Genomic DNA, 14,105 nt, shown 5'->3' on the forward strand with positions numbered 1-14,105 from the left:
CAAATCAATGTACATAGATCTAATTCATTTCTTAAACAGCTACAAAGTACTTCATGCTATGTATGTGCTTTATGTATTTGGTAGGATTTACCTAATTATTTTCTTATTTATAGGTTTTCAAAAATTTCTTTTTCCAATTATTTTCCCATAATTATGCCATATGCGCATGCACACACATGAAGGTACATATACACACACTGTGCTTTCATTTCTGTGTAATATAATTTCAAATGCATACCATATCTTCAACAGCAATGGATATGACCCATCTTTATTACTTTTACCAATCTAAGTGAAAAATTGCATTGACTTTCTTTGAATTGCATTTCCTTAACTTCTAGAGAGGTGTTTCATATGTCTGAAGATTTTTATATTCATAATTTGCAATTCACTCTTTGTGCATTTTCTCATTTTTATATTATTTATCCTTTTATTCTTTTATTTTATTTTTTTAATAAATTTGTGGGAGCTGGCATGTGTTGTAAATATTGTTTTTGAGACTATCCCTTTCATTTATTTTCAAAATAGAATCTTTTATTTTATCAAAAAAATTATTATGTAATTAAATAGGTTTCCTTTTTAAATCTGGATTCTGAGTTTTCTTGCTGACCTTAATAAATTCTCATAACCCAGTTTACACATGTATCCTCCTATTATTTCTAATATTTTATTATTTTACCTTTTATAGTTACATTTTAAGACATAATCAATCTAACAGGTGCTCATTTTGAGACATATCATTCAACTATTAAACTGATTTCTTTCAAAATTACAATCAAAATTTCAACAGCATTCATACAATGAAAAATGATTTTCTCAATGAGATAAAATTTATTGTGATTGGATACTTATATTTGCATATTTTATTTATAGATTATATTATTTTACATTGATTTTAATAAGTATTTGGATACTTATATATGCATATTCTATTTATAGATTATATCCTTTTACATTGATTTTCTTTTCAGGTGCTAATCTTTTACAATATTGTGAACATTATTATGTGTAGTACAAGTCTTTTTCTGTCTTCTCAATTATTAGTTTTAAAATATATTAGGTATATGTCATAATTATTCTTCCAAATAAATTGTAAATTTTTTTTCAATTTTAATAGAAAAGGTCCAGTTTAAATTCACATGAGAGTTACATTATATATCAAATGCATTGACATGCATGTAGATTGTATGTATCTTTATTTATTCAGTTTATGAATATTTTTGCTGCATAATAAAATTATAAAGATTACCTGTTTTATATTTTCGTGTTATTTTTAAAATTTATTTTCAGTAGCTATTCTATATAAAAAATGTGGTTTACACTTTTTTTCTTTTGGATAGAAGGTCCACTCTACATATTTTTTATGATTAAATTTTATTAATTTTCATATAATTTTAATTTCTTTTTTAACATCTATACTCAAATATATATACACATACAAATAAACATATACACACATATATACACATATTATTTTTTTTAAGAATAGTTGAATTAAGTTCAAATAATAATTGAATTAAGAATGAGATTTTGTGTGTGTGTGGAGAGAGCAAAGTAAGAAAATAACACTTTTATAGGTAAAAAAATGAAAGAAATATAGTGCATTTCCAAAATTGGGAGGTTAATGAAGACTCTAACCTAAATTAATCTTCATGCCATTTCTGCCCTGTGATGAGCTAAGAATGAACTTAATAAAACCTAAATTATCCTCAGATAATCCATGGTGTTCTGTTACTCCCTTCCCTAAAAGAAAGTAGAGGAGTGGCAGGAGGACAAAGAGAAAGAAAAAGACAAGGAGGATTCTCAATACAAATATTCAGCTCTCATGTGATAGAACATGAATGACCTGAATATTTTAGCCCAGAGTCATAATCGTCCACTTCAGTCATAAAATATATGGGGAAATGTAGAAATAGAATAAACCAGAGAAAGATACCTATAACGTCACTTAATTTTGACAAGTGGTTTTTCCAAGGGAACTAATTAAATTAGCTCTAAAATGAATCTGTTATTAACTATATGCTTTGAATCACTATGTAGCGTTGTTAGAATAAGTCAATTAAATATGGGCATTCTCTTGTCAAAAAATAAATAAATTTAGTTCTAGAATAATTAATTTAATTATTAATCTCTTTAAGTGTTTAGATGTCATAAAAGCGTCTACTATACCAGCTGCTGTCTATAAAATCATAACATTAGTTAGTGGCCTACAATTATGATTTTATTCAGGGGAAGTGAGAGGCATGAATCCAAATCTCAGTAAAGTGATTTCAAATCTAATAGAAGATGTTGGAGTAAAACAAGCCAAGTTACAGTCTATTTTACACAAATCAAATGTTTTACTAAATCAGTGTACTGTATATTTTTTAAATTATAAGATACACATCATTTATCTTTATCTTTTTGGAGATTGTATTTCCATGTAGCCCATATCCCTTTATAATGGTTGAATGGCCTAAGTGGTTAGCAGTATTGACACATATCTTTTAAATTGTTGTAATTTACCAATATCACTTACATAACTGCAAACACCTTGGGTTCAGGAAACAAAAATAATGGATAACATTTTGCTATAACCATGGTGATAATGAATGATAACTCATTGTTATTAAGAGTTTTACACATTGTTATGGGTCTTGGCTACCAATTTAATATCTCATGAAAAATATTTCCAGTATTCCAACAATAGAGAAGTCAACTTTCTTATTGTCATATCTGGTACACCAATATCTTATTCCTTATTATACTGTCAAACTACAGAATAATTCACTGAGGTAAATAAAAAATTTTGAGACCAAATTTATTAAATATAAATTTAAGTTACACAACATGGTACACAGTGAAAATAATGTGGAATTTAAAGAATACAAGAAGTCATTTAGTTTAAGTGCATCTGTTAGTTTGAAAAACATAAATAAATTGTTTTAGTATAATTAAGCTTTATAGTTTTAAAGAAAATAATTTTGTACTGAAATGTTAAACAGTTAAATGATATGTGCAATGGAACCAAGATTACTTGTGTTGTAATTTTCCTGATATGCATTATTTACTTAATTCAGTCTATATGTTTCTAAGTCCTTTCCATGTATTAACTCAATTAATTCATTCCACAGATCTACAATGTAAGTACTAATATTATTAAGCATATTTGTAGACTGAGGCATAGAATTTAAGTAATTTGTCCAAGGCCAAATAGCTAATAATTCATCTGGAGAATTAAATTTAAGCATGTGGTTGTGGAGACCATACTTGGATACAAACCTGTGCTAGAATTATTCTCATCAATATTGCTTTAGAATGAAAATGTTAAACTCTGACAGCATGTAACCTAAAAAGACAACTGTGATCACGAATGAAAGATATGAATTAAGCACACAAAAAAATTAATAATCATTCAAATTTATTACGAAAAAAAGGAGAGCTTAGAGCTCACAAGGTAATAGTTCTTTCTGGGATCCTTCGTAATAAGAGAAACTTGAATATTATTGTGAATAGAAAATGTATCATGTAAATTATGATCACATTAGGAGACACTTTCTGATGTTCAAAGCGACAATAAGCATCTTTAAAGTAGGAGAATTAATAAATTTAATCACCTGAGAAAAAACATATTTTAGTGTTCAATAGAGTATTACCTTAATATTTAAAAGTCTTAATTGAATTCATTAAATATTTTCATTCATTCATATGTATAGGTCAATAGATGATAGATAGATGACAGATATTATAAGTGCCGTTATTACTATGACGGAGCACATAGTTTTTCCTTTCATGGTGTTTACATTATTTTGGCATGTGGGGTATGGAAATAAGTTAAAATAAATCACCAACTGATTTTCAATAGTGTTAAGTCCTTCGAAGAAAATGAAATGAGATTACTGGAGAGAAGGTATTTAACTCCAATTGGGTGATCGGAGGCTTTATTGAGAAGATGATGTTTAATTAGAGACAGGAATGTTAAGAATGATCCAGTCATGCAGAGTTTGGGAACTAGAGCGTTCCAGGCAGAAGTATCGACATAAGCAAAGATTTCAAATCAGAAATGAGTATGGAATCCTTTAGACTCTGACAGAAGATCAGAATTAATGAAATAAAAAGAGAAAGGCAGAGAGAAATAGGTAATGAGATCAGAGAGGTGGACACAGATTGGATAATACAAAGCCTTGGGAGTCAGGATGAGATTCTCTGGTTTAATTTCTGATTATGATATATAAAGTCATTGGATGATTTGAGTGTTAGGCAAAATGATTTCTGGTTCTCGACTTGACCTAAGCCAGTTAAAGAAGCAAATTGCTCTCAGTGAGGACCAGTTTGCCCCAAGGGGTGAGACTGTATCACCTGAAAGAAATGTTCTTACATAAATAAATAAGCCCATTAAGTTGTTTACTGCTTGGGAATATACAGCTCTCTCTCTCTCTCTATATATATATATACATACATTCATATATATGCAGTCCCACTCCCTTTCTGGTGTGAAAATTTACATTCTTGTTGCTGTCCAAGACTCAGCTTCTGTCTGTTAATAAACTCTGTTTAATTCTGGAGTTGTCAACACTTTTTCTTTGGTCTCTCAGCCCAGTTGTCCTTTGGAGGGTCCAGTATACTTCAAAAAATTTTCTAACATGGAATAAGTGAGTAAAGTATAGAATTTATACTTTAAAATAATCATCTAATTTTCTTTGTAGATATCTCTTAGGGAGATGAGAATAGGCTTAAAGGAGACTAGTTATCAGGCTATTGAAGTAGTGAATATAATAATTTAAGTAGGATTCTATATTCGTATCTGATTGCTGCTGTAAGGAATTATCACAAATTTAACAGCTTAAAACAGTAGAAATTTATTATCACATAGTTCTTGAAGTTAAAATCTTGAAATAGGAATTGTTGAACTAAAATTAAGATGTCAGCGGGGTTGAATTTCTTCTGGAGGCTCTAAGAAAGAATCTCTTCCATGCCTTTTCCAGTTTCTAGTGGCTACTCACATTTCTTGGTTCTTGGCTTTTTCCTCTGTCTTCAAAGTTGTGAAGTCCAGTCAATTATTTCTTACTGCCATATTTCCGGTTCTCCTTCTCCTCTCTCTTCCCTCTTTCATGTATAAGGACTCTTGCGATTATACTAGACTCATCTAGGTAGTCCTAGATAATCTTTCCCTTTTACAGTACCTATCAACATCCTTAATTCTATCCTCAAGCTTAATTCTTCTTTGCCATGTAACCTAACGTATCCAAAAATTCCAGGGATTACAACATGAACATCTTCAGTGGTCATTGTTCTGCCTACCACTGATGGTAAAGCACAAGTAGTAAGAGGTGATCAGAATCAGAATAAAATTTGACAGTAGAATGAGCAGGATTTATGCTAAATCTGTGGTAATTTCTTACAGCAGTATCAGAACAAGAAGCAAATAACAATAAGGGAAGATTGCTAAATGTGCCCTCTGAGTGAATGATGATACCATTGCCCGAGAGTGGACAGTTCATTGTAAGAGGCTTGATTTCAGGGAAGAAAGAAAAGTTGGAGAGATATATATTTTGGAGAATTCAGTCTTAAGTTGTTTTGTTTTCAAATATGTTCTTTTCACCTCTCTACTTTGCATGCCAAGACACTAGTAAATGAATTATTCTTCACTTTCTCATTTAGTTGATTTTCTAATAGTTGTTTTATATGTGCTTTCTTATGTAAATTTTAATTATTTGGTGTCAAACAAGAGGGTAATTTAATTTGGTAAGGAGACATTGCCATCCATCACTCATGTGTTTTGACAATGTAAGGAGAAATCTCTTACTTGGTTTTCTATCTCACTCTTTAATAATACAGAGCACTCAGCACAATCCTGCTAGAAGTGTTGCATTAAACCAAGGAATAGATTATTACTCCTCTTACTTTTAAAGAAAATCTTAATTCACTCCAGAAAAAAAAAAAATGAATTTAATTTGATAAAGAAGCCTGTAGTTCTTCCAAAACTGAAATTATCTGTTGAAAGAGGTCACTGCTCTGAGATTTTCCAAATTATTCACCCAATATGTAAAACTTAATATTATAATCATTAATATTAGGTAAGCAATTAAATGCATGCAAATTTTATTCTTAACTTTTTTGAAGAAACTCATGTAATAAAGTGGAAGGACATTTTGTCACTTTCTAAAACATACAAAGAAATGAAAAGGCAAATATGGCTACAAATATCAGTTTCATGTGTCTAGCATTGCATTCACCAACTAATCTTATAAAACAAATTGAATAGCAATAAGAATAAGTGTAGTAGTTGCTGCCAATCATGGAATCCCAGGGGGCTTGAGAGGCCATGAATCTGGGTCCCTCAAAGATGGTGGAGGGATACAAGCAGTAAAATACCTGTGTAAGTTAAGAAAATACTTTTTAATTGACAAGTTTGTTATATGAAGACTTCAGTATGGAAAAGTTCTGTGCTTACAGATATGAAAATTTAACTACCAGCATTATCATGGATATCGGCTATGTCTATAGGTGTAAAGTTATTTGACTACTTTGAGTTTCCACCCCCTCACAAAGGCAATAGCGTTTTGTTTATATAGGATTGGTCGTGGATAGTTTAGCTTCCTAGATTCGACTATTTCCAAAGTATGATGCTTTCATTTTATAAGTGAAATCAATTTAGGAAAATCAATGGTGACTCCATTTTTGACAGTATTGTGAGGAAAATGTAGTTTAAATACATTGTTTTAGTAACTGAATCTACTTTACCTGAGTTACTTGAAAAACGACAGTGTGTAAATTTTAACAGTCTCTTCTGTCATTCCTTTAGATTTGACTAAATGACAGAATGTTTATATTAATTTTAATATTTTAATTGCACACATACACACACATACACACATGCATGCACACATAAACAGTTTCACTAACATCGTGATTACTTACCATTGTTGGCTATCATTGAGTAAGTACATTAGTCAGATTCTCAGTGACTCAGCATGTAACAGTGTATTTGTCTCTCACACAAAATGTGCTGGTCTGGTGCCACTTCAGGACAACTCCCTTTGAACAATGATGAGGGAATCCTGGTGTGACTCTGCTGTCTCATCAAAAAGCCTTTATGGTCACCACAGCCGAAGAAGAGTGGATGACAATGAAGTAGAGCATAGGCTCTTCAGTTCCTCAGCCGGGAAGTAATTCTTCATTCCCTTGGGTAGATCTAGTTCCTTTCACCTAAGTGCAAAGATGCTTGGGAAATATACTTTTACTGTGTGCTTAGGAAGAGAAAAAACAAAAGGATTTTGTAATTATATAACTTGTTCTGTGGCATAGTGATTGCTATGTGCCAGGCAATGTGCTAAGTGCTTTTCCAACATTATTTTATTTAATTTTTCTTCCCCAAACACTATGTAGGCATATTTGTATTTACACTTTTCGGGTAACATAACAAGTTCAAAACTACTCAGAATAAATAGTTCCTCTATTAAGCACAGAGCTTTTATTTAAATCTTAAGTTATCTGAATTTTAATACTAAATTTTAATGTAAAATTTAATGTTTTGGAATATAAGCCTGTTTTCAAAATATAAACCTTAATAAATAAGCAATATGACTAGTGTAATTAAACAAGTCTATTCTGTGTACACTGAGGTTTGAATACCTATTTATTATTGGTAGCAATTTTTCAATTTAAAAATTTTGATCTGATTACAAATTATAACAAAATTGATGTCCCAACAGTTATTTTATAAACTTGAGCAATATTTATGTAACTGTACAGGTATTTAGGTTGCTCAGATGAACAGTCAGTCAATTATATAAAATCTCAATTTTAATTAAACTTGGTGTAATAAAAATATCTCATTGTAGTCAAATAAAAAATAGTTTAAAATTTATTTTAAAAATCTCAAAAAAAAATGAAGTGTTTCTAAATACTTTAAAATGGATCAGAATGAAGAATCAAAATAATCTTGGAGGGTGTCTACAGAAATATAAAATTGTTCACTTTGTACCAAAAAGCCCAGACAAAAACAACAAAACTCTATAAATTGGTCCAGTAGAACATAAGCAAAATGTTTTAGTTGCTAGTATTTTTATAGGCATCTATAGTTCCTAAACACTAGATGTGATAAACTGAGTAAGTTATTAAGGAAGTGATGAACTCTAAAAAATCTTCATCGGAAGTACATTAGAGTAATAATTCCACAAATAGTTAAATTTAGCTACTGACCAATGAGAATGGCTTTTTACGTAGAGTTTACCAAAAATATATATTATTTTCAATACTTATATTAAACACATATCCCCAAAATTAATTTTAATTATATCACTCAAAAATGCCAAAATAAGTTAGAAAAATAAAAATATTATTCTGTTGTTGCTAATCAAGTTGGTTGATTAATGAAGAAAAATATACCTTATAAATTTGTTTTGCTTTTTTCATTTTAGCTGGATTCAATTACTTGTATGTTACATTTAATCACATTTGCTCGTGTGTAAGTACATTTACTTAAATTTCTTAAATAATGCTGTATATAAAACAATAAATGACTAAAAATAATATTTTATTTATATAACATTTGATTTAATTTTGGTGTAATTTCAATAAAATGCTGACGTCTTGATAATAATAGAATGCAGCAATACATTTTACAGTATAAATTTAATGAATGTGGTTATTATTGAATTAAATTAACAAAGTAAATGATAGTGATCTTTTAAGTGAAGTAAGAATTTAATCATGTTACTCATTGGTTAAGAACCAGCAACTATCTAGATAATTTGAGAAAGTTGTTGGTGAAATGACTGTGTGACTCAGATTCAGTTTCATTTTTATTATGATAGCCAGGTTGTGTGTAAAATAATGCTTTCTGGCCTCAAAAGATTTTTCAAAGAATTTTTCAGTAACTCTGGCCCTCATTTTAGATAAAGTTGGCTTTCTAGGAACTGAGAAGAAATCAAGCAAACCTTAAAAGGTGCTCTAAATACACTTTGCCTCAGAATAATGTCCTCTCTCTGTCATGCTAGGACACTTGAAGAGAGCGCTTCCACTAATCTATTTTAATACGGTACAAATTTTCAGCTCTCTCAGGCATATCACCTCTCTCACTTAGAGCTCTCTCACTTATAAAAATATTTTTTGTATGAATTAAAGACATAGGGCCAAATTTTCATCCTTTGTAACTCCAGGGGAATACATACTCATTAGACTTACTTTACACGCTGTATTTCCCTGGAGTTGAGAGAATGAAATTCTGGTCTGTAGTAGTTTATTCTTTTGCTTTAAAGTGCTCTAACTTTTCTGAGACTTTATAATTTGAAAATCTTGTCCCAATTTTCTCTTCCTCTAACATATTTTGGTTAATGTCTGAGTCTTATCACTTTGCCTTAACTTTCATCCTTGACTTCTTTGGCACTTAGTCTTCCCCATAGTATTGCAGATGCTCTGAGATGCAAGGGGGTGTGTGTATGTGTGTTTCTATTTTGTCTATATGCTGAAATAAACAGGAATAAGAAATAAAAGGAAATGCCTGACTTTTTTTCCGATAAACAGATTGCTGATAGAATTTTTCTGACGAAAAAAGCAGTATCAGAAATCTTCACTTTTTTCCTACTATATAGACTTCAGACAAAAAAAAAAAAAGTCTTTTGTTTATTTACTTAAATTCATATATATATGAACACATAGTAGGAATTCAATTGTTATTTGATGAACAATTGAATGAAAGGAGAAAAAGCAAATCGTTGAAAAATATTAATCTCAATATTTTTAACTATCTTGGCAGCTTCTTCATATTGTTCATATGTATATGTGAAGCACATAGTAACAATTCTCTAACTAATCTATCTAATTGATCTGGTGTCAAAAAAGCTATTGTGACATACATATTCTTAATTTTTGTTTGCTTTTCAATTTAAATTTTCTTGTTCTCAGAATGTCACTACCTCTATGCAGCCACCTCTTCTATAGATTATTATAGATTCTATAAAAACAGTTCATTAACTCAGTCTATTAAGTCACTTCTATGTGGCTGGTGCTAGCACTGTTCCAATCATTTTGGATTTTCAGTAGAACAGAAAAAATACTTTCCTTTATGAAGCTTGCATGAAAGGGGAGTTGCATGATTTAAAAAACAATTTAAAGTTGCATGATTTAAAAAACATACAAATGAGAAAATAATGATATGGCACTAGTTATAAAGTATAATAATTAAACAAAGGAACAAAAAGCAGTAGAGCAAAGTGCAACTTTAAATAGAAAGTCACTCACTCTGTTTTATATTACTAAATCACCTCAAGCTTTTTACGTCTGATGCTTTCTTTCCCTGAGATTTTCTTACCCCAGTTTTCCTGTTTCCTCCCTTCTTCCCTTCAGGCCTTTTCTCAAAGAGCATCTTCTCAATGAGGCTTTTCCTGGTCAGAGCCTATTTAAAATAATAACCGCCCTTCTACTTCTCACCATAGAAATATAAGAAAGGAGAAAAAAAAACGGATCAGCAGCAGAAGATCAGGCAGGCAGTACCTTGGGGCCACAACCGCAGCATCTCCCTTGTTACTGAAAACTGGGAGAAGAACAAGCACTGACCAGAGGACTGTGTGTCTTGCTGCAGCTCCATAATCTCCAGCTACCTAGCCAGCAGAGTCAACAATGAAAAGGATGGCTTTGTTAAAATGTTAAAAACTTTTAAAAAATAATGAATTATTTTAATTAGTGATGAATGCTGGATAGTAATTGCTTTTTATCTTCTGCCCTTTCTAAATTGCTCCTCTAGACTTGAGAGTTAGAAATGCTAATAAAATAGAGATTCTTAGAAATTTAATTAATAATCTCTGCTTTGCAATTTTAGGTAATTTCTCTTTTTCCGCTAAATCAGTGGTGGCTGGACTAAATTACTGACAGAGTTCTGACCTTCTGTTGCTGCTTCCATAGTACTCCTAAAATGCCTGATTAATTGGCTCAAGAACTTTCAAAAGGATAATAAGTAGATTACTAAGAAAACGTTTTTGATAAGCCTTGGCAGTTACAAATTTGCTCTTTATACACCACCAAAGGGAGAAATGTGTCATAGTTAACATTGCCACTCATCAAACAGCACAAGTTGTAGAAAAAATAATATCTGGTGGGCAAAAAAATCCTAAACTCCATTACAACATATAACTTTTGCTGGAAACACAAAGCTTCCATTAAAGCTTCTATTTGCAAAATATTAATGGTTCAGGAAATGATCAAACTGTTTATTCATACAAATATTTTATAATTTCTATGTTTTTTTTGTACTGAAGACTTGATTCTTTCCATTTATGAAGAGATATGTGATGAGCAGGCTGTACACTTTTTAAGGCCATATCATTAGATGGTGACCAGGTTGTTTTTCCCTCTTGAGGTTTTCTGTGTTATTTTGGTCCTTTATTCCTATCATCAGCCTAGCCAGTATTTTTTCCCCTCTTCTTTTCACTGAAGTTTCGCACTAACCACAGAATGGGCATTTTAACCAAGGATCACATTGAGATGGAATTAAAATCACATCTGCCACTATTAATCTAATTCAAAATTGTCTAGGTTAACCACAAATAGAATTATGATTCAGTTTTTGGAATTCGTCAATTTTATTTTATTTTTAAAAAATATACCAAAAAGTTAAGTGGTAGCACAAGAATATGATTTTGTTTGTCCGTTATGATTTTAAGTATATTTTTGTAAGGAAAGAACACTAATTTTTCTTTCTTTCCTGTGGAATATGTACTGTTCATCTAATTTTATATAGAGAAATATAGATACGATTTAGAAAACTGGATAATCTCCCATTATATGACAATTCTCAGAAGTAATTGAGCTTATTTTGAGTTTTTTAAATCAATGAAACCAACAGGTTCTTCTCATTTAAGGAAATAAAATTATTGTACTGAATTCATACTTAATAAAAAATTCAAATTCTCACAATATTAAAAAGATGAGATGAGTTTTGTAAATTCTGATTATGTGCCAGACATTGGCCCCAACAATTTCCTTCTCTCAGAATTACACTCAACAACCAAGCCAAGCATAGCTTTAAATTGTGTCTGTGAGCATCTGTGCTTTATCTCAGTTTATTTTGTGCATCTGTTAGCAAAATGTGTCTTAAGGTAGCGGTCCCCAAACTTTTTGGCGCCAAGGACCAGTTTTGTGGAAGACAATTTTTCCACGAACCAAAGGGAAGGAAGATGGTTTCAGGATCATTATATGTATTATATATATTGTACATTTATTTCTATTATTATTACATTGTGATATATAATGAAATAATTATATAGTTCACCATAATGCAGAATCAGTGGGAGCCCTGAGCTTGTTTCCCTGCAACTAGATGGTCCCATCTGGGGGTGACAAGAGACATTGACACCTGAAATATGTTGCTTATGTCCAGTCTACTCCATAATCTTATTTGGGTTGCTGTCGCTGCAGAAAATCTTGCTTCACAAAGATAAGGATGTTGGAAATGTTAGCAGGCTTTTCAGTGCTTTTGTGGCAATTTCAGGATATTCCACTTTGACTTTTATCCAGAACATATGGAGATTTGAAGTATCTAAACATACTTTTAAGGTCACTGTCATTTGCAATCTCTAGCAGTTGATCCTCTTCTAGTGCAGACAAAGTCGATTCACCTGGCTTATTCACAAATCGGTCGCCAATCCATTCCTTCCCAGTTTGAGAGGTCTTTTGTGGTTGAAAAGTAAGGCTCAAACTCTTCTGAAAGCTGAGATAGGTGATCAGGCACCAGCTGGGAGAAAAAAAAGGCCCTGGCTCAGTCTCTTTCAAAATCTCTAATGTTTGAAACATGTTGAAAATCCCAATGTTTACTCATAGCCCCTATAATTCCAGTCTGACTTTGAAGTCAGCCACTTTATCTGCCGACTTGAACATAGTTGTCGTTCTCCCGTGAAATGACAAATTGAGTTGGTTAGGCAGTTGAATATGTCACAAAAATAAGCAAGTTTTGTGAACCATTCTGTGTCACTGAAATATGCTGCCAGTGGTGACTTTTTTTCTTAAAAAAAACTTCTGGAGTGGCTTTTGTAACCCAAAAACTCTGGCCAGTGACCTATCTTTAGAAAGCCATCTCACTTCTGTGTATAAGAGAAGACAATGTGTTCTGTGTCCATCTCCTCACAGAGCTGCGTGAACAGAATGAGTTGAGTGTGTACTTTAATGTGGCTGATCATTTTAATCACATCCTGCAAAACACTGTCAAGTTCAGGTGACATTTTTTGGCTAGACAGCGTTTCTCTATGAATGATACACTGTGTAGACTCACATTCAGAAGCAACCTCTTCGACACGAGTAGTGAAACCAGAAAGCCCTCCGGTCATGGTAGCCACTCAATCCTTGCATATAGTGATACAAAATGACCAATTCAGTTTTCCTGCTATGTAATCATTCAAAGACTTGAATAATTCTGCAACTGTTGTGTTGGCTGGCAACAAAAGTGCACTTAACATAGCCTCATGCACATCCTCCTGAAAAGTATATCATACAAAAGCAAGCATTGTTGTCTTGTCAATATCTGTAGACTTGTCAACCTGGATTGAGTACCACAGTAACTCATTAACCCTCTCTAACAATTCTGCCTCAATATCCTCTGCTATTTCATCAATTTGTCTAGTTATGGTTCTAGCCGAAAGAGGAACATGTGCCACTTTTAAACTGTATCTTCTTCTAAAAGTTCACAACTGTGGCTGTGCAACCCTGAACGTGCCTGATCTCTTCTGATCTCAGAAGCTAAGCAGGGTCAGGCCTGTTTAGTACTTGGATGGGAGACCATCTAGGAATACCAGGTGCTTTAAGTGTTTAATAAATTAATAAATACATAAATAAATTAATTAATTAAATAAAAGTTCACAACAAATGTCGTTAGCATCAGGCAGGGTTAACTCCTCACCAACAGTAGAAAGCTTTTTAGCTTTAGCAATGCAGTTAGCTACTAAGAATGATGCTCTCAGTGCAGACACATTTGATGAAGTGGAAGCCTTCAATAATTGCTTCTGTTTTTCGTGTTCACATTCTTTTTTCTTTTGAAAAACTCCAAAGGCTTCTTTTAATGCAGAGTTCTTGGTCTCTGCGCGCCAAAGCAGTTTTGAAGGTTTCATGGCTTCATTGGTTAGCCTGTTACAACA

The 14,105-nt window shown here is 31.8% G+C and overlaps 1 pseudogene; it reads left to right on the plus strand.

Moving 5' to 3' along the window:
- The first annotated feature begins 13,659 nt into the window (after positions 1-13,659).
- LOC111740090 lies at positions 13,660-13,778 on the plus strand (annotated as a pseudogene).
- The last annotated feature ends 327 nt before the right edge of the window (positions 13,779-14,105 follow it).

Source organism: Pteropus vampyrus, unplaced genomic scaffold (genome assembly GCF_000151845.1).
Source record: "Pteropus vampyrus isolate Shadow unplaced genomic scaffold, Pvam_2.0 Scaffold57, whole genome shotgun sequence".
NCBI lineage: Eukaryota > Metazoa > Chordata > Mammalia > Chiroptera > Pteropodidae > Pteropus > Pteropus vampyrus.